The sequence below is a fragment of the Polypterus senegalus genome, chromosome 13 (assembly GCF_016835505.1).
Source record: "Polypterus senegalus isolate Bchr_013 chromosome 13, ASM1683550v1, whole genome shotgun sequence".
Lineage (NCBI taxonomy): Eukaryota > Metazoa > Chordata > Cladistia > Polypteriformes > Polypteridae > Polypterus > Polypterus senegalus.
Window position 1 is genome coordinate 100,964,806 of NC_053166.1, and position 26,242 is coordinate 100,991,047.

General features: G+C 40.2%; 1 protein-coding gene and 2 long non-coding RNA genes across 4 annotated transcripts in view; 1 reads left to right on the top strand and 2 right to left on the bottom strand.

Moving 5' to 3' along the window:
* Nucleotides 1–26,242, top strand: part of arhgef3l (Rho guanine nucleotide exchange factor (GEF) 3, like) — a 285,898-nt gene that overhangs the window by 113,094 nt on the left and 146,562 nt on the right. The window lies entirely within an intron of this gene.
* Nucleotides 5,475–20,802, bottom strand: LOC120542479. Of its 2 annotated transcripts, none has more exons than XR_005636185.1 (3): nucleotides 20,687–20,802; nucleotides 12,516–12,783; nucleotides 5,475–6,572 (listed from the first exon to the last, which is right to left on the bottom strand). It is a non-coding gene; the product is annotated as an uncharacterized LOC120542479 (long non-coding RNA). The 2 variants fall into 2 exon arrangements; XR_005636186.1 differs by lacking the exon at nucleotides 5,475–6,572 and adding an exon at nucleotides 7,368–7,403.
* LOC120542478 lies at nucleotides 21,282–22,866 on the bottom strand. The gene is made up of 3 exons (XR_005636184.1): nucleotides 22,800–22,866; nucleotides 22,544–22,705; nucleotides 21,282–21,514 (listed from the first exon to the last, which is right to left on the bottom strand). It is a non-coding gene; the product is annotated as an uncharacterized LOC120542478 (long non-coding RNA).

Genomic DNA, 26,242 nt, shown 5'->3' on the forward strand with positions numbered 1-26,242 from the left:
TTTTAATTTCTGAAAAAAAGCTTTTAAACTGCATTTGAATTCAAAACAGAAACAAAAATATCATCCCTGGTTAAAATTGGGCAGACTTAAAAATAAAGTGGTAGTTTAAGTACTTTAAGTACATTTTCAGAATAGTATTGTCTTTAAATAATAATAACCAAAATTTCACCATAAAGTGCAGTTTTTCTTCTTAAAAAAATAAGTCAGAAACATAAAAGGTAATTTGACCAGCTTACTCTTTAAACTCTGAGTAACATTAGCCAAAATTATTTTGTACATTAGGCTAAAACAGTGTGATCATTGAACATTTTGTAATTAGATGTATTTAGAATTACTAACGGTCACGGAAGTCCAATGATCCCCAGTAAGAGCCACAAAGTCCGCTTTCTGTAATGCATCTAATTTTGCTTGCTTTTCAGTGTGCACAAAACCATGCTTTTATCAAGGCTTTTCGGGTAGTCGAAATGATCAGTCGTAGGAACGCGCTTTATTCCGACTCTAACATTTTTGTAGCTGTGATGTGTGCATCAGTGTAATGGATGTACCAGGAAATCATTCATTGACAAAAGTTCCCGTTTGCTTGGAATTGAAAGTGTGATTAAATCCGTTATTTTTTAACGCGTTATGGAGTACATGCATCGAAGCTTCTCAACTGTGCTTGTGCTAAGAAAGGGAAAATTTTAAAATAGCGTAACATGATTCTGCGTTAACCTAATATTTTTTCATACGTCCCAAACCAAGGAGATGGGAAGGTAAAATGAATCAGGTAGCGCGCGTACATAGTCAGTACATCCCTCTCGGAATCGAACCTCGAATGTGCGTTAGAGGCGAAGACTCTACAATGCGCCACCGCTTGTCTATGCTAAAGTATATATTGTAGATCGGGCTATAGATATACATTTATATATATACCCGTGTATCGCAGTGGAGAAGTAGAAGTTATGAAAAAGAAAAGGGAACATTTTAAAAATAACGTAACATGATTGTCAATATACAGTAATTGTTTTATGAGTGTTATTGAATGTTGCTGTCATCAAGGATTTGATTATCATTATTTCTTTCAATCAGGCTCGTATTTGTGCGATGTGTTCAAGTTACATTCCGTGTTTGTCAATCGTTGTAAAGATAAGAGGTTTCATTCATCGATTAGTTCCTTACTGCATCAATAAACAGCTCGTCTTCCTTTTTATCTGTGATGTGACAAACTGCATGCACAGGTTTTTTTTTTTACGCTGTCTTCCTTTAGCGGGACATTGACTTTTTCCACCGTGTGCTTTGTTTCCACAGTAGCTGCATTTATGAATATGCTTATCAGACGCTTCATATTTTTTGCTGCCTTTTCAATTGTGTAATTCGGTTTTGTTCAGCTCTTTGGAACTGTTGCTTTTTATCTGTGCACTGCATCAGTTCACGTGAGCCACTCGGTGTACTTGCATCGAAGGTTCCCAGCTGTGCTGGTGCCATCTCGTGCTATGTCCATAGCTTTATTTAATGTTACCTTAGTCCTGGCACTTTAAACTTTCTCTGGCAGTTTCGCTGAGTTTGTGTCAAACACCACCCTGACCATCTCATCTTCCTCTCCATAAGCACAGTCCTTCACCCGTGAATATTTACCCGTGGCAGTTTGCTATTGGATTGCCGCTGACGGATGGCCTCATATGGGCAGGCACTAAATTACAAACGCCAGCGGCAGCCTGTCTATGAACTTAATTTAAAGTGTAGGTTTACATCGTGCTTTGTTTCCGAAGTAGCAGAACTCGCTTCTTATTGTTTCGCTGCCTTCTCAATTATATAATGCATGTTTTCTTCAGCGCTTTTTTGAGGTCTTCCTGGTTTTCTATGTACTGCGTGATTACGTGGGAGGCGTGATGATGTCACACGAAACTCCGCCCCCACGGCGTTGAAGCTCATCTCCATTACAGTAAATGGAAAAAAACTGCTTCCAGTTATGACCATTACGCGTAGAATTTCGATATAAAACCTGTCCAACTTTTGTAAGGAAGCTGTAAGGAATCAACCTGCCAAATTTCAGCCTTCCACCCACACGGGAAGTTGGAGAATTAGTGATGAGTCAGTGAGTGAGTGAGTGAGTGAGTGAGTCAGTGAGTGAGGGCTTTACCTTTTATTAGTATAGATTATAACTACCAATGTAACAATAGGCTGCATGGCAATAACTCTAGGGGAAATTGGAAATTAAGGTTAAAGCTGTCTCACTTCCAGTTAAGACTATAAAATGACATCAAAAATTCAGAATCAATGTCTCCATGATGGGACAGTTAACTTTGTGAGCTGGAATGTTAAACGCCTGAATCACAAATTAAAAAGAAAGTAGTCTCTCACGTAACAGGTTTAAACAGTAAAATAGTATTTTTACAGGAGAACCACTTACTAAGCAAGGATCAGTTCTGGCTGCAAAAGGACTGGACTGGCCAAATGTTCCATTCTAGCTTTAAAAAGAAAACTAGAGGTGGGGGAATTCTCACACATAGAACAGTCTCATTTGTAGCATCAGATGTAGTATTGGATCCTGAAGGGAGATATGTGATGGTCATGGGTAACTTATCTAACTGTAAAATGATTTTGATAAATGCTTATGCACCTAATGCCGAGAAGGAATTTATACAAAATTTATTTGCATCCATTCCCAATGTGAACACTCAAAATTATAATGGCTGGGGATTTTAATTATGTTTTAAATCCACTTTTAGATTGGACTTCTATCCCAGAGAAGACATCTAACAGTGTAAAGATAATTACAAAGTTTATAACTGATCAACTTAATCAGACCCCTGGAGGTTTTTAAACCCATACTCAAGAACATATTCTTTCTACACACCAGTACATCATAGCTACTCAAGAATTGATTATTTCTTTATAGATAATAAATATATGATGCTATTGTTATTTCTGACCATGCACCTCTGATCTTGGAGCTAAAGTTACTATGACCCACACACTCACTTCGCAGATGATATCTCAACCCACTTCTATTAGCAGACGAAAATTGTACAGAATTTATATCCAAACAAATCAGTTTCTTCCTAGAGACAAATGCATCCTGAAAGATTTCTGAAGGAATAGTCTGGGAAACTCTTAAGGCCTTCTTAAGAGGACCAATCATCTCATATCTTTCCCACAGAAATAAATTCGAAACCAAGAACGTAGCAGAGCTAAAAAGTGAAATTACTAGAATAGATGAACATGTCAGGCGTCCAACTGAGGCTCTACATAGGAAAAGGCAGGCTCTGCATTCCAAATTAAACCTCTTGACAACTAAAGAAACTGAACAACTAATTTATAAATCCAGACATCATTACTATGAACAATGAGAGAAAGCTAGTAATCTTTTAGCTCATCAAATTAACAAGCAAGAAGTCCACAACACCAGTAATCCCCAACATGAACGGAGACAAAATCATCGACCACAAAAACATAATGGACACATTCAGAGACTACTATAAATCCTTATATTCTACTGAGTTTAAAGAAGACAACCCAAAATCCATTTCTGGATACATTACAGATACCACAAATTGACACTTTTAGTGCGGGGGAACTCGATAAACCTCTGGCGTTATCTCAATTACTAGATGCTATAAAGTCACTTCAAGGCGGGAAAGCAGCAGGCCCTGATGGCTACCATGCAGAACTCCAAGAAATTCTCCACTCAACAAGCTCCCCTCCTATTAGCAACATTTACATAAGCCAGAGACAACCAAACTCTGCCTCAAACTTTGCCAAGCATTAATCACCATTTTTCCTAAACAAAATAAGACATATTACAATTTGCATCATACAGACCAATTTCACTTTTGAATAATGTTAAAATACTCTCAAAAATCATAGCTAGAAGGATGGAGAAAGTGCTCCCTTTGGTAATATCACAAGACCAAACTGGATTTATCAAGAGTCGACAGTTATCTTCAAATCTTTGATGCCTGTTTAATGTAATTACTAACTAACTAAGTCAAACACCCCAGAAATATTATCACTGGATGCAGGAAAAGCATTTGACATTATTGAATGGAAATACCTTTTTACTACATTGGAGAAATTTGGGTTTGGCCTGAACATTTGTGCATAGATAAAACTACTGTATACCAATCCAGAAGCTTCAATTTGTATCAACAACATTTGTTCAGACTACTTTAAACTAGAACATGGTACCAGAGAAGGATGCCCCTTGTCACTGCTGCTGTTTGCAATCGCCATTGAACCACTGGCAATACACTGTCAAAATGCTGATCAGATAAAGGGAATTATAAGAGGACTGAAACAGAAAATTTCTCTATATGCAGATGATATGGTGCTGTATATATCAGACCAACAAAATTCTGTGCCTGCAGTCTTAACAGCATTCACAGAATTTCAAAAGATCTGTGGTCTCAAATTAATCTGAATAAAAGTGTACTCTTTCCAGTGAATTCTCAAGCATATAATATTAGATTAGACACCCAACCTTTTATTATCGCAGAGCAGTTTAAATACCTCGGGGTAAAACATCACGAGTAAACATAAAGCTCTTTATTAACAAAATTTCGCCGTCTGCATAGAAAAGATTAAGCAAGACTTGCATAGATGGTCAACCCTTCATCTCACTCTAGCTGGAAGAATTAACACTGTTAAGATGAATATTCTTCTTAAGAACTAAAATCCTGCAGTACTTCTTTATATTCCCTGCTCTGTGCCCAAATAAAAGCAAGTTATCGGCAATATACTAATAACCAAATTTCAACATTCGCACACATATGCAGTTTAATATCTGGAAAAAATTTGGGATTAACTTGCTTAGATATCTTTATATAGACGTCTTTGCATCCTATGGACACTTGCATTCCAAATTTAACATTCCATCTACACATTTATTTCACTATCTTCAAATTAGGAACTTTGTTAAACAGAACCTGTCCAATTTCCTCATCTTGCACCCTCATCCATACTGGAAAAAATATTGCTCAATTTCAAGGACTCAGACACCATCTCTGCAATATATAAAATTATTTTACAGTCCCTCCCTTTCAAAGATCCAAGAGGACACTGGGAAAAAGATCTCTCAATTAATATATCAGAAAAGGAGTGGAAAACAGCAATGCAGAGAATTCACTCGAGCTCCATATGCACAAAGCATACAATTATTCAACTCAACATTATATATCGAGCACACCTGTCTCGCCTAAAACTCTCCAAACGGGTGCAGGGCAAGATCTAACCTGCAAACGCTGCAATCAAGTCCCAGCCTCACTGGGTCACATGTTTTGGGCCTGCACCAAATTAACATTATTCTGGACAAAAATTTTGAATTACCTTTCAGACAGCCTTGGTCTCACAATCCCTCCTAACCCATTAACAACTGTGTTTGGGGTTCTTCCAGATGGGTTTAAAGTGGAGAAGGACAAACAAACTGATTGCATTTACTACACTTTTGGCACGCAGATGTGGTCGAAGGTTCGAGGGAAACAGTAGACCGACACTGATCAGAACAAAAATAACAGTTTCTTTATTAATTAATTGGTTAGCAGAGACACCCTTGCAGCCCCTGCCAGCCAATATCACTGACAGTAACCAGCAAAAGCCCAATCTTGCGGGGGGGCGAGTTCCCTTTTTATAACAGACTTGCTTACATTTTACAGTGACAGCTTTAGCATGAGATATTACAACATATTTGGGGGTGGGGGGTTCAGTACTATGCCCAAAGGTTACAACATTTTGTTCAAAAAATAAGTAAAGCAGAAATGGAACTACCTGTTTGCTGCTGATAAGACAAAACATGCAGACTTTTCCTAACAGATTAACAGTCTTCTTTCTTTAGAACAGACTAAAAGTCAGTAGTTTTCTAAAAAATATATGTTGCAAGTTACTTTTTTAGCTTACATGTATTTAGCAGAGGCAGTTTAAACAATGGCTTATTGATTATTAGTACATTAATACATACAATATTATAGCTTAATAACGATTTTTTTTTCTCAATTCCCCCCTTTGAACATTAAATGTTCACATTATAAACATACAGAATCAGTGAGGTCAGCCTCATCATACTCGCAAAGCAGAGAGGCTGTGGGGGTCCCTTGAGACTGTTGGGAGTAGAGAAAATAGGACTTCGTAACAGAAGTGTCAATAAGCCTTTGTAGATGACTTAAGCCACCCAGCCCATGATCCGAACCATTTCGCAAAAGTCAATCTGAAATGAGGCAGTTGTTCCCACTTGGAAAGCAAGCGTGGTATTAGTTCTTAGGCATTTTCTCAAGTTGGTAAACTAGACGATCGCCACCTGTTTGCCTTTGTCCTGCAATCAGGGGAATAGCAAATGTTAGAAGGAGCAAAATTATGTTTCCCATTTTTTGCAATGTGAAGCGTGAATCCAGGCAGGCAGTCCTTCGACTGCATGTGGTGTAGATAGTAGCACTTGAAATGGAGTCCTCCAGCGAGGCTGATGCCAGTGCTTCGTTCGAGTATCTCTAACCAGGATCCAGGTTCCCAGGGGAATCGGGGAGTCCTTTGATTGAAGACTGGTTCTCCAGGCCTGATTAACCTGCTCATGGACTTTCTTCAGGGACGCTCGGACACCTGTAAGACTGGAGAGAAGATCATTGTCCACAGTATGCAGAGTGACATTTCTGATAATCATGCCAACAGGCATAGGGCGTCCAGTTAAAATTTCAAATGGCGACAGTCCCAACTGCCGATGTTTCCTTCCTCTCTATCCCATCAAGGCCAGGGGCAGAGTGTCTCGCCAGGTTAAGTTTGTCTGCTCACTGATTTTTGGCAATTTTGATTTAAGGGTGCCATTGCACCTTTCTTTAATACCTCCACTTTGGGGATGGTATTTGCAGTAATGATGTACAGCTATCTGGATCCAAGTAGTTAATTTATTACAGAATTCACAAAATGGGTACCATTATCAGTCTGCAGTTTCTGTGTTATTCCACATCTTGGAAGGATTTCTTTTATTAAGGCTTTTGCCACAGTTTTGGCGTCTGCATGTTTGGAAGGGAAAGCTTCCACCCATCAGGAGAACACATCGACAATTACCAAGCAGTAGTGGTAGCCCTTAGACGGTGTTAATTCAATGAAGTCCATTTGGAGACGTTCGAATGGACCCATGGGTTAGGTGTGACGGCGGGACATACCTGGGTACCTTTACCTACATTAAATTTTTGACATAGTGCACAGCGTCTGCAGAATTGGTCAGCATACATGGAGAAACCTGTGGCTTCCCAATGTCGCTCGACATCTTGAGTCATTGCGTCCTTTCCTGCGTGGTCCAGGCCATGTGCGATTTTTGCCATTCCTGAGAAAGAAGCTTTTGGGATGAAAAGGTTTGTTATTTTCCTTATGGGTCCAGACCCATCAGAGAGGGATCCTTCTTTGGGCCATTTTCTCTTTTCTCTGTCTGTGCCTGCACTCTGTAAAGAGATAATTTGATTATCAGGCTCTTTGTCATCTTTCTGTTGGAATAAAGAGACTGGTGTTTTATTATAGGTAGCTTGTTTGGCAAATTAGTCAACCCATTCATTTCCTTGGCTGACGGGATCTTGTTTCCAGTTATGAGCTTGGCATTTGACTACTGCCAATTTTGATGGTTTTGTTATGGCTTCTAAGAGGGATTCTACTAATTTTTGATGTTGGATGGGCTTGCCAGTACAGGTCTTGAATCCCCTCCATTTCCATAACGCCCCATGATCATGGCAGACTCCAAAAGCATACCTGAAATCTGTATAGATTGTTATGATTTTTCCCTTTGACAGCCGACAAGCTCGGATGACAGCTATTAATTCAGCTGGTTGCGCACTAAAATTTGAAAAAATTCGGTTTTCTTCCAGCAGGTGGTCACCTTTGACCACTGCATAGCTTGTTGAGGGTGTTCTATTAACCAATCGCAAGGAACACCCATCTACATAGAGTACTTCTCCTGTTTCTAGTGGAGTTTCCTGCAAGTCTGGCCTAGGTTTTAAGACCTTAGTTATTTCATCATAAATCATGTGGCTCCCCTTCTTCAGTGGGAAGAAGTGTGGCTGGATTTAGAGTGGAGCATCTTTCAATTGTGACATTTGACAGAGTACATTTTGAAAGTGTATTGCCCTAGCATTAGTGAGATGTGAAGCTTTGGCCTGTACTAAAATGGAGTGGACGGCGTGAGGCACCTTTACTGTTGGGGGGCTCATGAGCACTATATCTCTACTGGCTAGCATGGCTTCTGTTGTGGCTGCTACTGCTCCGAGACATGTTGGAAGTCCCTTAGCCACTGGATCCATTTTTTTAAAAAATAGGCTATTGGCCTTTGTTTTTCTCCATGGAGTTGTGTTATTACTGCATATATTGTCATATATCCCCCCTTTTCGTTCACGAACAAAGTGAATGGACGAGAATAGTCAGGGAGCCCCAAAGCTGGCGCAGAAAGTAGTGTACTTTTTAAAATCACATAGAATCTTCTCAGCCTGCTCATTCCACTGTATGCAGCCAGAAAGAGGAAGTTCAGCAGTGTTAGCTAGATTTTGTAAAGGCTGTGTTCTTTCAGAGAAATTTAGAATCCATTGTCGACAGTAACCAAGAATGCCCAATACAGATATAACCTGTCGTTTTGTGACCGGTCTGGGTAGGTTTTGGATGGTGGTTATGCGGTCTTTTGACAGAGCTCTGGTACCACAAGTGATGTCATGACCCAAATATTTGACAGTGGTTTGAACTAGCTGCAGCTTGGCCTTAGAAACCTTGTGCCCATTTTCCACAAGATACATGAGCAATAATTGTGTATCTTGTGTGCATGCTTTCTCCGTTTCGCTACAGAGTAATAAATCAAAAGTACTGTATCAATGCACTTCCCCTGTCAGGCCAGAAACCTTCCAGGTTTTGAGCAAGCACTCGGTCGTATACACAAGAAGCCTCTGTAGAACCTTGTGGCATAACGGTCCATGTAAAACGGCAGTTTTGAAAAGTAAAAGCCAACCAAAACTGAGAGTCAGGATGTACAGGAATAGAAAAGAAAGCATTTGCTAAGTCAGTACTAAAAAGTAACGAGCCGTTGCAGGAATCTTAGAGAGAACAGTGGAAGGATTAGGGACAATTGGTGCCCTAGGATAAATAGCAGAATTAACCTGTCTGAGATCTTGGACAAAGCACCAAGAGCCATCAGCTTTCTTTACTGGTAGAATTGGAGCGTTTACAGGAGAGTATTGGATAGGAATTATAGCCCCCCTTTCAACAAGATCTTTATGTACAGCCGCAATTCCAAGTTCGGCATCGGGAGAAAGAGGATATTGCGCACGGTGAGGACAGAAGAATGATTTCGGAAAAAACTACCAGAGGTTCACAGTTTGCAATCCTGCCAAAATCTTTCTTTCCCTGAGACCATATGGTGTCAGGAATTGTAGCAAGCCATGGGAAAAAATCAGTTTGTGGAGAGCATAGAGAAAGAAACAGGTGACAAAAAAAAACGAACGAAAAAATGCCTGGAGCAACGTATTGCCAATCAGCCCTATTCAGATATTGCTCAACCCTTTCCCCAATTTTGACCCAATGAACGGTGTTAGATTTGGCCAAGGAAACGTGGGGAATCGAACCGCCTTGATAGAAAATGTTCTGTGAGTATGTGAGATGGACTGACGCAGCAGCTTTAGTAGATGAAATATAAATGCAAAGGATTAGAAGGGTCTCTGGGCAATTACCTGAAGAGAGGAAAGATTCTAACCAAGGCATGTCTATTTCAGTGGGGAAATATTGGGTAGTACAGTGGAGGGTGTCGGGGACTTGAAGGTGGGGAAAGATGCATGAAGGAAAAGAGAGTGGAGGGCTTTAAGGAGAAGGGTGTGTGGGATGATGTCTAGGGTCCAGGCTGCAAAAGAGGGTTGATGGTGTTGGGCCATCTGACACAGGAGCTTAAGAATGGAGCAATAGAATCCTTGTTCTGTCAGTGAGATTGACACTGACAATTTAGTCATGAGATCTCTTCCTAGTAGATTGACAGGGCACAGATGATATAACAGGAAGCAATGAGTTAATTGAGAGCTGTCGGTGCTTAGTTGCACTTGCAGAGGCTTTGAAACTAGTAAAGTGTGTTGCTGTACTGAAGCAGTGAGAACTTTCAGTGTCTTTCGAGGCAGGGACCTACAACAGCAATAAAGTGGAGCGTGTGGCTCCCGTGTCCACAAGGAAGACAGTTTCCTTGCCATTTATTGTCAAAGTAAGTAAAGGATCTGTGTCAGCATGACGGGCAAGCAAAGAAAACTAGAAGAAATGGCTGGGGGTCCCTGCTAATTCCTAGGACTACGTAATGTTGTTAGGCTAGGACGCTGGTGTTTGCTCCGAAGGGTTGGGCATCTGAGCGAAGGAATTGTTAGGGTTGGAAGACGGGAAACCCTTGTCCCCTTTCACGCCCTCATCCTCCGGAGAAGTTACCACATCCACGGCCTTGGAATCCTCTCCCCCTGCTCGTTCCCCCTGTGTAATATTGCAACTGTGCTGCTAATGGCTTAGTTTGTGTATCAGATTCTTTTTGCTTAGTCTGTTTCTCAGCATGTTCTGCATGGCGTTTAACTTCCTCGAATGCAGTGCTTTCCCAGCCTATGCAGGACGTGCAAACTTTGCTTTGAATGTCACTTCAGTCCCGAGACAAAAGGGGTAACGGCAGCGCGAGTTCGATCATCTGCATTGTCTAGGCCTGAATGATTAGCCATAAGGTCTTGTATTCGGTGTGCCCACTCATTGACTGTCTCGTCTTCTGCTTGGCAGCTGATATAAGGGACCAGTCTGTGCCTTTCTTATATTTCTCTGTGATAGTTTGTCTCAGCGCTTCCCATTGTTGTAAATTGGGCTTCTTGGCCCCCACCACGGTTAAGGCTTTGATCCCAAGCCCAAGGTTGTCCATTCCTCGTCCCCCGACTCACAGTTGCCCATGTGGTACCTAGTTTTCGTCGCAGCACCTGTGTCCATTCTGCAGAATTGAGTTTATACATATCATATAGCTGTTGGAGCTGCTCCACGAATTTTAGCCCACCAACTCCTTTAGGGTCGGGCAGTTCAGACACCACATCTTTTAATTCTTGAATGTCCCAATTACGGTGAATCATTACAGTAGTGGGGTTATTGGGTCCTGCAGCCTGGGTGGGGTTGTGTCGGGGGTTACGGACCTCGATTAGGGGGCATGAGAATGTCGAGTCGGGAGGTTTTTGGGTTTTGGGGAGATAAAGCTGAATCCAGATGTTGGGGCCAGACGAGAAGTCTGACCTTCTAGTTCGGTGAGCGATTAGGGATTGATCTCACCACCGATATCCGGACCTGGAGTCTGGATCATCGTCATCAGGATTTGAGTGAGAGGATGAGTCATTATGATATTGTTCAAAGAACCCTGCTCCGGATGGTTCGTCGGTTACCTGGGGTGCTTGGAGCGCAGTGGGGACAAGAGGTGGAGGGGTAGGTGGGGGTGGAGGCTGGTATGGAGGGGGTGGACAAATAACTGGATATAGATGGTCCTTTTCTGTTTTCTCTCTTTGATTCTCGGGCTTGGGCTCTGATTCTCTTAGTTTTCTTCAAAGCTAATAACATTTATTCCTTTTCTTTCCGGGTTTTAACTTCAGCAGCAAGCAATTCATTACGCTTTTGTGCTGCCTCCAGGGTTCTATCCTTTATCACTAGTTCCCACCTATCAAACATATCCATTTGGTAAGGACCCTTATTACAAAATCCTTGGGTGTTTCTACACAATTTTTTTTTTCTTGTATTTCCGAAATATACCCTGTTCCATCAATTGGCCATCTACCACCGCTTTGTTTATTCCTTTTTTTTTTTTAAAAAAGCCTTTCTTCAAATCTAACCCAGTTTTCTTTTCTATTAGTTTCCTATGTGAACCTCCTTTCGGACTCAAGTGGGAACTGGAGTCCGATACGCTTTTCAAAAATAGTCCTTCCAACAGAGACTTTTGATTTCCTGAGGAAACCTTCTTGACCCTTTTAACTACTTTGCTTTTCCATAACTAAATAGCTCTGGACCGCAGAAGAATAGATCAGCCCTCATGATGTTCCGTCTCCAGTCCCTTTCGCTCCCGGATCAGTACTCTTGTGGTTTCGTGGCTTTAGCGGACTGAAAGTCTGTTCAGCACGGAGTCCAGGAGTTTGGACAAATCAATGCCGATCCCTTCAAGTGCCTCCTAGCTGGTAACCGCTTTTGGTGTCCACCACAGATTAACCAGTAGGAGCAGGAGTATGACCAGTCGTTAGAGACAGAAACTCGCCCTCCCACACAGTGTTTTTCTCAGATACTCTATATATTCTACTCGTTTTACTCCCTTTCCTGTTTCTAGGATTGTGCCACTCGCCCCTTTCTATTCCACTTAACGGGGAGTAACTTACTAACGTTCTCAGCACCTTACACTGTTCCCGAGGGACCCAAGTATTATTCCCAGCTTTCCAGTTTACTATCCGTTAGGTGATACGGTATTTTATTTCTCAATTTTCTTTCTCATAAAACCAGTCAAATCCCTGAGCTATGTCATTCACTCAATTGGATTTTCTTGGTCTACTCACCAAAAATTTTTCTCATCCTGCTAGGGAAACTCCCAGTTTCACTCGACCTTCGTATATAAAATCGGAGGAGGTCCAGAGACATCACACACAGGATTCGCACAAGGCAGGCCAGTCCTAACTTTTTCTGGAGCTTTACGGATCCAGCCGGAATTGGTCCTCTTACAGGTCCTCTGGACAATCCCGCTTGAGGAGTCACCTGTCCGTCTCTGCCCCACGTTGGGCACCAGAAAACTGTGGTCGAAGGTTCAAGGGAAACAGCAGACCGACACTGATCAGAAGACAAAAATATAACAGTTTCTTTAATTCTTTGGTGAGCAGAGACCCTTGCAGCCCCTGCCAGCTAATGTCACTGACAGTAACCAGCAAAAGCCCAATCTTGTGGGGGGAGAGTTCCCTTTTTATAACAGACTTGCTTACATTTTACAGTGACAGCTTTAGCATGAGATATTATAACATATTTGGGCTGGGTTAAGTACTATGCCCAAGGGTTACAACATTTTGTTCAAAAATAAGTAAAGCAGAAATGGAACTACCTGCTTGCTGCCGATTAGACAAAATACACAGACGTTTCCTAACAGATTAACAGTCTTTTTTAGAACAGACTAAAAGTCAGCAGTTTTCTAAAAAAATGTTGCAAGTTATTTTTTAGCTTACATGTATTTAGCGGAGGCAGTTTAAACAATGGACTTATTGATCATTAGTACATTAATACATACAATATTATTTCTCTCTCACAGACTTATTTTGCTAAACTGGAAGAATCCGAAATATCTTCTTTTAAGTCAGAGGGAAACCAATGTTTTATACTATTTAAATTTGGAAAAAATCAAATATTCAGAGGATCTGTACAGATTTTTTTTCAAAACATGGCAGGATCAAATCTATACTAATAAAAAGCAAAGCCCTCACTGACTGGCTCACTGACTGACTCATCACTAATTCTACAACTCCCCGTATAGGTAGAAGGCTGAAATTTGGCAGGCTCATTCCTTACAGCTTACTTACAAAAGTTGGGCAGGTTTCATTTCAAAATTATACGCATAATGGTCATAACTAGAAGCCATTTTTCTCCATTTACTGTAATGGAGTTGAGCTCGAAAGCCGTGGGGGGGGAGGAGCTTCGTGTGACATCGTCACGCCTCTCACGTAATCACGCATTACATAGAAAACCAGGAAGAGCTACAAAAAGCGCTGAAGAAAACATGCATTATAGAATTAAGAAGGCAGCGAAACAATTAGAAGCGAGCGAGTGACATATGAAACCATATTCAGCGGCTCACGTGAACTGACGCAGTGCACAGACAAAAAGCAACAATTCCAAAGAGTGCTGAACAAAAACCGAATTATACTGCTACGTTCAAATAGACAAACCGCACACCGTGGCGCAATAGTAAAGGCTTCGCCTCTAGCGCCGAAGTCCGAGGTTCGATTCCCGAGTGGGGATGCACTAAGTATGTACGCGCGCTTCTCGAATTATTTTAGCCTCGCATCCCCTTGGTTTGAGACGTATGAAAAAATATGCGGTTAACGCAGAAAGACAGATCACCAATTGAAGATTTATGAATAATGGATAATTTATTCGCGATCAATGATTGTTTTGGTAAAGCCATACTCAGTGTATTCATTAGATGAACGGTAAAAAAGTAAGAGCGAGGGGAGGGTAACTTATTGAGGCACACAGGCAAAACCACAATAGCACGCGGGCTCGATGTACTGTAGTGCGTCAACTCGATCTGAATTAGCGATCACATTGAAAAAATATTTCTTTTCAAGTTCTATTTAGTCCATATGTGTCAAACTCAAGGCCCACGGGCCACATCCTGGCCCGGCATGTAATTTTATCCGGCCTGCGAGATCATTTTATATACTGTATTATTGTTATTAATGGCCCGGGGATATGAAGCGCTGGTAACACAATAAACTACAGATCCCACAGTGTAGCACTTCAGCTGCCTTGCCGAACACTTACGCGTTAATCAAGTCTAGCTTATGATGCTGCAAGTTATTGTGAAGCTAGCCCACACGATGCTGAAGAGAAAAGGTGATTCTGAACATAGCCTCCCATCGGTTTTTAAAGGCTGAGTATATGTTTACTGACATTGCCGGTAAACCCGTGCGTTTCATTTGTGGAGCTAATGTGGCTGTAATTACAGAATTTAATCTAAGACGGCACTATGAGACAAAACATCAAGATAACCTGAAAGACCTGAATGCAATGCACAAGATACAGAAAGCAGAAGAGTTAAAGAAGAATCTGACACTTCAGCAGACGTTTTTACCCATGCAAAATCACAAAGTGATTTCAAGTGAAGCTACTTTTATGGGAGACACAAATGCACCAGTGCAACTTGCCCCACTTTCCCTGTTGCCAAGTAATGTTGAACCAAGTCGCCACAACGGTGTTCCCAAATATGCATTTTGCTGATAAACTGAGCGCATTGTGCACTGAGTTCGCACGGCGCTTTGGTGACTTTGAAGAACAAAAAAAGAATTTTGAGTTGTTTCAACCCATTTGCCGTCGATGTGGAAACTGCACCTGTGCAGATTCAGATGGAGGTGATTGAGCTGCAGTGTAATGGCACACTGAAGGCAAAGTACGATACTGCACGGCCCGCACAGTTTATTCACTCCATTCCCGCAGAAATGCTCCAGCTCCGTCTACATGTGGCTCGAACCTTGTGTATGTTTGGTACCACATATCTGTGTGAGAAGCTCTTCTCAGTCATGAAGACTAACAAAACAGCACACAGGAGTCGCCTCACTGATGAGCACCTGCTGTCCATCCTGAGAATCTCCACAACACAGAACCTCACACCAAACATAAACAAACTTGTTGCCAAAAAAGATGCCAGCGTCCAGCTCTGATAAAATGACATATGAGCAAAGACAACTGAATGATTTGATTTGTTATTGCTGAAAAGAACAAATTTTATTTATATTTCCAGGTTTTGTTATGCACCATGTTCATATTTGAATTTGTATAATTTTGACAGGATATATTTTTATGGAGAGCAAAATCTTTTGGGATATTTAAAATTTAAGTTTATTTTTATATAAAATTACATAAGAGTAAAGAAATTTGAATGTTTGTTCTTTTAACGTTTACTTTATTTCTAACTTGTATAATTTAGACAGGATATATTTTTATGGAGAGCAAAAATATAAGTTATTTAAGGTTTGAGTTGATTTATTCGAATAATATTCTGTCGACTAAATAAAATTCCTTCTATTTAAAATTTAAATAGAACTTGAACAGATCTGATAGTTCATAATATCCACGCAGACTTGCACGTAAGAGCGGGAGTCATCCGTTCTAACAAGCAGCGTACTGCACTGATACAAAATAGCCTGCCCATTTAATTATTTAGTAATGGATAAATAAAGATTTTGTACAAATAATGGTTTTTCATTTTTATTCCTTCATGGATTCTGGCACCCCCAGCAACAGTTGCTCGCACCCCAAAGACTGTGTGTCTATATATATATATATATATATATATATATATATATATATATATATATATATATATATATATATATATATATATATATATATATATATATATATATATATATATATATATATATATATATATATATATATATATAAGCAACACTCATCACTCACAACAGTGAAAAAACAATTACATTGACAATCATGTTACGTTATTTTCAAAATGATTCTTTTTTTTTTCATTACTTCTTTAACACACAACTTCTCCGCTGTGAAGCACGGGTATTTTGCTAGTCAGTAATATATTAGAATAAGCTCTTAAAAGCACAGAGGAAAAAATTATTTCTGTATTTTTTACTCCTCTATTCATCGCTATTGGCCTATGAAACTCATCAATTTAGGAATGTTTACAAGCCTTAAATTTTACTTCGTTGGCCCTGCTCTCTCTTTCAGGGGTGGGGGTCGACTTGTTCTCAATACTACTTTTTGTACAAATTGGTTTATATGGAATGATTGCAATAAAATTAATAAAATTAAAAAAATAAAATAAAATGAGTTCTTCAAGAACACGGGGACACAGTTGGAAACTTGTTAAGGGTAAATTTTGCACAAACATTAGAAAGTTTTTCTTTACACAAAGAACGATAGACACTTGGAATAAGCTACCAAATAGTGTTGTAGACAGTAAGACTTTAGGGACTTTCAAAACTCGACTTGATGTTTTTTTTGGAAATAGTAAGTGGATAGGACTGGCGAGCTTTGTTGGGCTGAACGGCCTGTTCTCGTCTAGAGTGTTCTAATATTCTAATGCATCAGTGAACCAAGAGAGTCGGGGTTGTCAGGTGCTATTGATAAATACAGTTGTGCGTCATCAGCATAGCTGTGTTAGCTCGCATTATGCCTTGAAATAATCTGACCTAACGGTAATGTAAATGTAACGGGCATGTAAATCGAAAAGAGCAGTGGACCCAGGACAGAGCCTTGTGGAACACCATATAGAATATCATGTGCCTTTGAAATATAATTACCACAACTAACAACAAATATTCTACCTGCCAGATTGGATTCAAACCAATTTAAGATACTGCCAGAGAAGCCCGCCCATTGACTAAGGCAATTTCTAAGAATATTGTGATGAATGGTATCAAATGCAGCATTCAGATCGAAAAGGATGAGAACAAATAAGCGGCCTCTGTCTGCATTTACCTGCAGGTCATTTAATACTTTAATGAGTGCAGTTTCTATACTGTGATTAGTTCTGAAACCTGACTGAAACTTAACTAGCAAAATACCCGTGCTTCGCAGCGGAGAATTAGTGTGTTAAAGAAGTTAAGAAAAAGAAAACATTTTAAAATATAACGTAACATGATTGTCAATGTAATTGTTTTGTCACTGTTATGAGTGTTGCTGTCATCAAGGATTTGATTATCATTATTTCTTTCAATCAGGTTCGTATTTGGAGGACATGTTGTGTTCAAGTTACATTCTGTGTTTGTCAACCGTTGTAAAGGTAATAGGTTTCATTCATCGAAGTGTTCACTACCCAAATCTGTACTCGTGAATCGAAGATGTTTAACAGGCACTCACAGTATTAACTTGTATATTTGCCTGTGAGTATTTAGCGGCAGCGTCTCTATGAACTTGTGGATTTGCCTGCGAGTATTTAGCAACAGTGTTTCTATTAACATGTGGATTTTTTTGCGAATATTTGGCATCAGTGTCACAAAGTTGTTTCCGTCTAGCTGCATCAGAAAATGTACCACAACGTCTGACACGCATCCTTTTTACTGTTTTCTCACAGCTTGGATTGCTGCTGTCATAATCGGTTTGTGTTTCATGGTTTGTTTCAATTACGTTAGTATTTGCAAGACTTGTTCTGTTGAAGTCACATTCGGCATCTGTCAAGCGTTGTAAGCATACAACCGGTTTCACCGATAACTTTGCATCCAGCTTTTGAGAGTTGAAACATTCATAAACATCAAAGTGTCCACTACTCACCTGTGAATCTAAGATGTTTAAGAGGCATTGGCGGTTCTCCAAAGGTGTAAAATATTTGGCCATTTCGGTACACTTGAAAGCGACAACCGAACAATTCAGCGGCAGCCATCAACTCACATGCAGAACCATAGGTGAAGGGCTTAAGCATTTCACTCTTATAGTGCTCCTGTACCATCATCAGTCCACACCTTGAACCTGTCCCAGTCATTCAATACATAAGACACAATGTTCCTCCGGATATCAAAAGAGACCCTGATATGGGCGTGCGATATTTAACACAGAGAATGGAAAAGGAAGGCGGCATCTCCGGGCATGGAAACCACTCGATAAGTGACAGTTCTTTAGTCAATGGTGATCACCTCGATAGACATGTTAATGGGGGTACGGCTGGAACAGTAAAGGAAATGGGTACCTGAACAGTAAACTAAGTCTAAAATACCTACACAGTAACTATAATCATAAATGAACAATAAAACATCGGAGAAGCCGTGGATTAAATAAAAAGGCTGCAGTTATCAGCAGGGAGACATGAATACCGTGGCGAAGCAAGGAAGGGAATGAAGAGACCAGAGCGACGGACGGCCTTGTATGGGCAGGCAGCCAATTACGTGGGGCGGGGGGATGGGGGACACAATGCCACCTCACACGGCGAACGAGCTGCAGGCTATGGACATACTGTATATATGTATGCAAGTAGGATTCAGTTATGACCGTTGCGCGTAGAATTTCGTAATGAAACCTCCTTAACTTTTGTAAGTAACCTGTAAGGAATGAGCCTGACAAATGTCAGCCTTCTACCTACACAGGAAGTTGGAGAATTAATGATGAGTGAGTCAATGAGGGCTTTGCCTTTTATTAGTATAGATAGCATTTTTGAAGTGATCATTAAGCTGCATAATGACTGCCTTCTCTAGAATTTTTCTTCAGAAAGGCAGGTTAGAAATAGGTCTAAAATTTTCAAAATCAGAGGAGTGAAGATTGTTCTTCTTGAGCAGGGGTTCAACTACAGCAGTCTTAAGACAGTCTGGTAAGACCCCCGTATAGTTTACTACGTCAAGAATACTATCAATTAACACGCCGGATATTTCTTTGAAAAAACTTGTTGGTATTGGGTCAAGGACGCAGGTGGAGGGTCTCAGTTGAGAAATTATTTTATATAAAACAGGTAAATTTATCTTGGTGAAAGAATTTAATTTGTTTATAATGGAGTACCAGGGTTTAAGAGGATCAGTATTGGGGAGATGTACTATATTATTTCTAATATCATTAATTTTTGATTGAGAAATACAGTAAAAAGCCTGACAAGTTTCACTGGAAGTATTTTGGAGGCATTCCAATGAGAGACCTGGGTTTAGCAGACGATCAATTGTAAAGAATAAGACTCTGGGATTACTAATATTGTTATTTTATAATTCTACAGAAATAACACCACCTCTCAAGACAGACTATGTTGTTGTATTCTGTTATTTTAACCTTCAATATCTCATAGTGGATAATCAGTTCAGTTCGGTTTTTTCTTTAGATCAGACTCTTTGGGTCTTCCATGATATAACAGTGCTAGAAGATTTTTCTTTTCAGGTACGACTGTCAGTGCAGCTCTCACCTTCGTGTTAAAATTTTCACACCTTACTATTTACATTTTTCTCACTATTACAGTAAGCAGTACATAAAGACTGGTTGTTTAGCAGGTTTGTAAATTTTGAAGTTGCTGATGAATCAAATAAGCGTTTTTTAACAATATGCTTCTTGTGAATATTTTCTATCATTATTTCTATATTACATAGTAAGAGAAAATGGTCTGACAGACCAATATCAATGATCTGCTTCACATTAATTTTAGTCCTTTAGTAATTACTAAGTCTAACATATGACCTGCTTTGTGTGTAGGCTGACTAATGTGCTAGTTCAAATCAAAAGAGTCCAGGAGGTTCATGAATCTTTTACTTTCGGGTCACACTGATTATCGATATGAAAGTTAAAGTCGCCAACTATTAGGAACGTGTCATAGTTCGTAATTAAGACTGACACCAAGTCTGAGAATTCCTCAAAGAAAGGCGCATTGTATTTAGGAGGTCTATACACAGATAATACTAGAAACTAAGAAACTCCATGAATAACAAAAGACAAGATACTCAATGGATTTGAATTTACCAAAACTGACATCTTTAGACTTTAACCAGCACGAGTAAATGTTTGCTAAACCGCCTTTCTTACCTTGGTGATCTGCATGAACAAAGCTGTAATTCGGAGGCACAGATTTGATTAAAATAGCACCATCAGAGCTAAGCCACATTTCACAATCAATTTTTCTATCACTAATAAGATCTTTGATGGTAAACATCTTGTTGGTTAATGCTCTAACATTTAATAAAGCCATATTTAATGTTTTGGAAGAGCAGAACTGAATTGTATGTGCGTTATGGGTATTTGAGATAGAAATTAAGTGATTTTAATTAGCGCTGCTCTGTGCATTTTTTTTATTTAATCTATAATTTGTGTTTATAGTTTTCATACATTGTTCATCTAGAGTTATAATAGTAATCAAGTTATTCGTATTTATGACGCCCTGCCTAGTTTTTTTACATGCATTGAGGTTAGTTCTTACAGTATTACTGTAGTGCACTTTGGAGGAAGATTTTGTCACTGAATTATTCCATCCTAGCAAAGCATTTTGGAAAAGGTTAGGAATAAAAATTAACAGTCAAGAGACAAAAATTACTTATGTGTGGTTTTCGGAGAGGACCCGAGCGCAAAATCTATTTGGATGCAGACCATCCTGCTTGAAGAAATGCAGCTTTTCCCAGAAGAGGTCCCAGTTGTCTACAAACCCAATGTTTTGACTCCGCAGAAGCCTTTCAGCCAGATGTTTAATGCCAGTAGATGACTGTAATACTCGTTCAATCTTCTAACTAGAGGTGAGGGACCCAAGATGAAGATTCTTGCAGCTGGGGTCCTCTCCTAAGTGGCTTTAATTAGTGTTGAGAAGTCCGCCTTGAGAATCTCCAACTATCTGTGTCTCACACCGTTTACCCCAGAGTGTATCACAATGGATCCCACTGCCCTGTTCTTGTGCCTCTCAAAGACTGTCGGTGCTCATCTCAGAACATCTCGGACACGAGCACTTGGAAAACAAGAGACAAAAGATTTCTAATTAGGGCAAGAGATATTTAGGCTTCATATGATTGAATCTCCAATCACAAATACATCAGCCAGGGTTGAAGGCAAACTGGATCTGGGTGGAAATGCTTGCCTGTGCCGATGGAGGCGTTCTTGCTTTTACCCCAGACTGCATAGCTCCGACAACAGGCGTTGGGGTAAAGCTCACTTGGCCTTGAAAGTGAGTGGCACAGCGTGGAGTCGATGTTACTGAACCATGATTTGCTGCAATGATTTCAGATGATTGGGAGAATTTTTCCAGCAGACAAGCTTTCAAATCGCTCAGGTGTCTCCGTTGGTACAGGAGTTTCTGGATCTGGATGTCGAGAGCCTGGAATTCATTGACTACGCAGTTCATCTCATATTTGGCCATTGTTTGCTTCCGCTGCTTCTTCATATCATAGGAGAGAGAGAGAGAAAGAAAAGTTAGAGAGACCACATCTACAGGATTGTAATAGGTCAGATAAACAACAGCCTGTGATTTAAAATCACAAGACTGCAGCCTGGATGGTGCTCAGATCAGTCAGCCAGGCAGTTTTGCTGCCAAATTCTGGGATAATACAAAAGATCCCCTCCAGTTAAAGATGCCATCTCTCTTGAAAAATCCAGGTCTTTCATAAACAAAATCATCCCAATTGTTCATAAAGGTTATGTTTTTATTTGCACACCAGGTTTCTAGTCAGCAGTGAAGGGACGTAATCTGCAACAAATCAGGTCTCCTCTATATAATCTTGGTAAGGGGCAAAAGACAATTAAATTCTGACATTTTATTTTAGCTTTGGTACATAAAGAGAAGTTCCCCTCTAATACCTCAGACTGCTGTAAATAAATGTCATTAGTGCTGCCATGCAGCAATAAAGTAGATACTGTACTTCATCGTTGGGGACATATTCCAAATGGGTCTCAAAATCTTCACCCGGCAGGCATTTAAACATTAACTGCTGGTTTATCATAGTTTGGAATTCTAACATTCCACACTATGGAATCTCCAATTATGAGCACTTTTGTCCTCAGGTGTGCTGCAAACTGCTGAGAATCTGGGTCTTAATTGGTGACCTCAGTGCCGAGGAACTACATTTCTCCTGTCTCACTGTTACCCACTTGCCCTGTATCTAAATTGGTGCTGCTTATTTTGGTTGCACATTGACAACAGTGGGACCTGAAGAAAATTAAGCCAAATCAGAAATTGCGAATTGTCTAAACAAAGCGAGTCAATCCAATTTTCAGTATGCCTAATTGCTATCAGGTTCCTAACATGGTCCTCCAAATCACGTGCTTTCTCGACCAACTCTAAATTAACTAAGCACTTTTGACTGGTGAAGATGTTTGTATTGTCGGCTGGGAATCCTGAAATGTGCATGCTGCAGGACATACAACATATAAACATGCTCTCAATGGGAAGAGAACTGATAGAACTTACATTTAGTGCGGAGTTGTTTTCAGCTATTTTTTTTTCACTCTGGTGTTTGTGAAAAGTTACGTCCATGTAGGAGACAGTGCTGCTCTGTGCTTCTGCTCACTGCTGTTCTGAACTTCCGCTCTCTGCTGCTCTGTACTTTTGCCGATTAATTCTTTCCCGTTTCTTACAGTAAAAGCACACAATTTCACCCACAATGAGTACTCATGACAATGTAATCCACTTGCTTACTACTACAAATTAACAAAAAGCTCACTACCATATTATCCATCAGTTTGTCTCAGTTTCGCTTCTTGTGGGGTGTCTATGACTTGGCATCATCTGAAAGAGAGCAAAGTGATTTTTAATTTTGTTTCCTTTTTTTCTTTGTATATTTAAAGAATATACAAAAAAAACACCACAAATTTACAATTCTGAGTTTGGCATTCATTTAACTAGATTGTCTTATCTTGTTTTTCTGTAACTAGCCATTTCCTGCGACTCTGCCAAGGTAGTAGTGAAACGGGACAAACTTTAAAAATCGATAAACAAAAATCTATTAAGAGACAATTTACACTCCAAAACAAAAGAGGTAGACCGACTCCCCATTCCTACATCATGCTTTTCTCTTGCGACTTTTCCCAAGTTTTTTGATTCCATCGGAAAAAAAAGATTTTCGGTTGCATCTGCAACCAATTTTACACCGCATCAATGACTTCCTCATCACTTGCAAATCTTCTTCCCCTTAGCGCTTCCTTTAGTTTCCAAACCATGCTCTCAGCCTTACTTTCCGGTTTGTGATGATGAACCCAATTTTCACCTACAGTAACAATTTCCTGTAAAAATCCATCTCCCTCGCCACGATAACGGGCCGCAAGTTTAACAACTTCCGCAAACAATAAGGTATCACTGCCCTCATTTCCTCCTTGGTGCAGATCGACAATGGAGCTATCATGTTTAACGGTCTCCTACACTCCAACGAATAACGCGGGAATAAGAGTTACATGTTGTATAGAAGTGTTGGCGACTACACTCATTCAGCGCAGGATACGAGCAGTGTTACCAAACAATAAAAACAGAAATTGAAATAAATCCCTTTACTTTTTGACCTACCTACCTATACCTACGTGTGTGTGTGTGTATGTATATATACAGTAATCCCTCCTCGATGCGGGGTTGCATTCCAGAACCCTCGCGATAGATGAAAAATCATGAAGTAGAAACCATGTTTGTATAGTTATTTTTATATATTTTAAGCCCTTATAAACTCTCCCACATTGTTAACATTATTAGAGCCCTCTAGATATGAAATAACACCCTTTAGTCAAAAGTTTAAACTGTTCTCCATGACAAGACAGAGACGACAGTTCTTTCTCACAATTAAAAGAAAGCAAATATATCTTGCTGGCAAAGAAAAGCAAACAATCAAAAAATCAATACGTGTGCTTTTAAGTTTGCCGCGGCATTTTTTAGAGTAGCGTCAGTATCTTCTAAGCAAACAGCCTCTGTGCAAACAGCACCTCTGCTCACACCCCTCGTCCAGGCAGAGAATGTCAGAGAGGGTGAGAGAGAGGCAGAGACAAGCAAACAATCAAGCAGTCAAAAGAATAATCAAGCATATCTTAGAGCATGTATTACATATTAACTAAAACTCCTCAATGCTATGATTGGGTAGCTTCTAAACCATCCGCCAATAGCGTCCCTTGTATGAAATCAACTGGGCAAACAAACTGAGGAAGCATGTACCATAAATTAAAAGACCCATTGTCCACAGAAATTAGTGAACCAGCGAAAAATCCGTGATATATATTTAGATATGCTTACATTTAAAATCCGCAATAGAGTGAAGCCGCGAAAGACATCGTTATTTCTCACCACACACTCTTTATTTACAATATATTTACAATTTAACGTGCACTCCCCAGTGCCTCTTGCACTGATTCCCCCAATGTCCACCCGACATCCACCAATGACTGGAGGTAGGCGGCCCCTTAAATTGGAACCCGGATGGGCTCCAGCTGCTTCCCGGCACTCCTCCGCAAACACGCTCCACTGTGGCGGAAGTGCCAGCTGCACACCCGGAAGCCGTCCGGGTGTCCCCGTCTTCCCCAGCACTTCCTGGTGTGGCAGAAGTGCTGGGCTCCAGGGATATCCAGGCACCGGGGCACCGCCTGGCGGGGGCCATGGGGCCCTACAGGGCTGGGCTTCCAAGCCCAACCTGAGGCCCATAACCAAGGCAGACGCCACCGCCTACGCAGCGGAGAAGTAGTGTGTTAAAGTAATGAAAAAGAAAAGGAAACATTTTAATAATAGCGTAACATGATTGACATTATCATGAGTGTTGCTGTCATATATATGCCTGCCTAAATAAGTCACCCTCGCTTCGCTCTTACTTTTTTACCATTCATTTAATCATGGCTAATGGCGGAAAAATTCTAAAATGGAAGGAGGATTACACTGAGTATGGCTTTACCAAAACAATTATGGATGGAGAATCGATTATTCATAAAAGCTTCAATTGGTGATCTGTTTTTCTGTGTTAACCTCATATTTTGTCATACTTCTTCTCAAACCAAGGTGGTGCGAGGGTAAAATGAATAGGGATGGGCTGATCAAAGTAATCAGTGTACCAGGAAATCATGTGTTGACAAAAGTTCCCCTTTGCTTGTAATGCAAAGTGTGATTAAATGCATTATTTTTAGCGTTATGGAGCACATGCATCGAAGCTTCTCAGCTGTGCTTGTGCTAAGAAAAGGAAAGATTTTAAAAATAACGTAACATGATTGTCAATGTAACCTTTTGTAAGTAGAGCCTGGAGGATTCAGTGTGGAGAAACTCTAGAGACAGCGTGTGTATTAACTTGTGGATTTTTCTGTAAGTATTTGGTGGCAGTGTGACGAAGTTGCTTCGAAAGATGGCGTTAGCCGCAGAGCTCAGCTCAGAACGAAATGAGGTAAATGGGAGGGGAGATGACGTGACTCCCCCACCCGCCTTAACTGTCAATCCCCCACAAACACAGTCTCTCGGAATTTGCATAAGCACACCCCTTAACCTGCAATTTTAACTTGGTTACAAAGTGATCAAAACTCTCGTTTATATCCTGCGTCCTCTCATTAAACTTGTATCCCGCATTACCTGTGGGCATGAGAAACACCAGCGGCAGCCTGTCTATGAACTTAAAGTTTAGGTTTACACCTTGCTTTCTTTCCGAAGTAGCAGCACTCATTAATATGGTAGTATATGTCACTCGCTCGCTTCTTATTGTTTCGCTGCCTTCTCAATTATATAATGCATGTTTTCTTCAGTGCTTTTTGGAGGTCTTCCTGGTTTTCACGCTGCGTTGACAGTCAGTTCATGTGATTACGTGGGAGGCGTGATGATGTCACACGAAACTCCGCCCCCCCACGGCTTTCGAGCTCAACTCCATTACAGTAAATGGAGAAAAATACCTTCCAGTTATAACCATTACGACTGGAATTTCGAAATGAAACCTGCCCAACTTTTGTAAGAAAGCTGTAAGAAATGAGCCTGCCAAATTTCAGCCTTCTACCCACAGAGACAGAGACAGAGCGATAGAGATAGATATACACACACTAGCAAAAGAACTGCCTTAATTTTTTTATTAAGTAGAAAATTAAACCTTTTTAAACTAAGGGAAAAATATGCCAATAATTATTTGTTAAGGATTTCTTTGTATACCACATTGTGAGTTCAGCCCTCCAG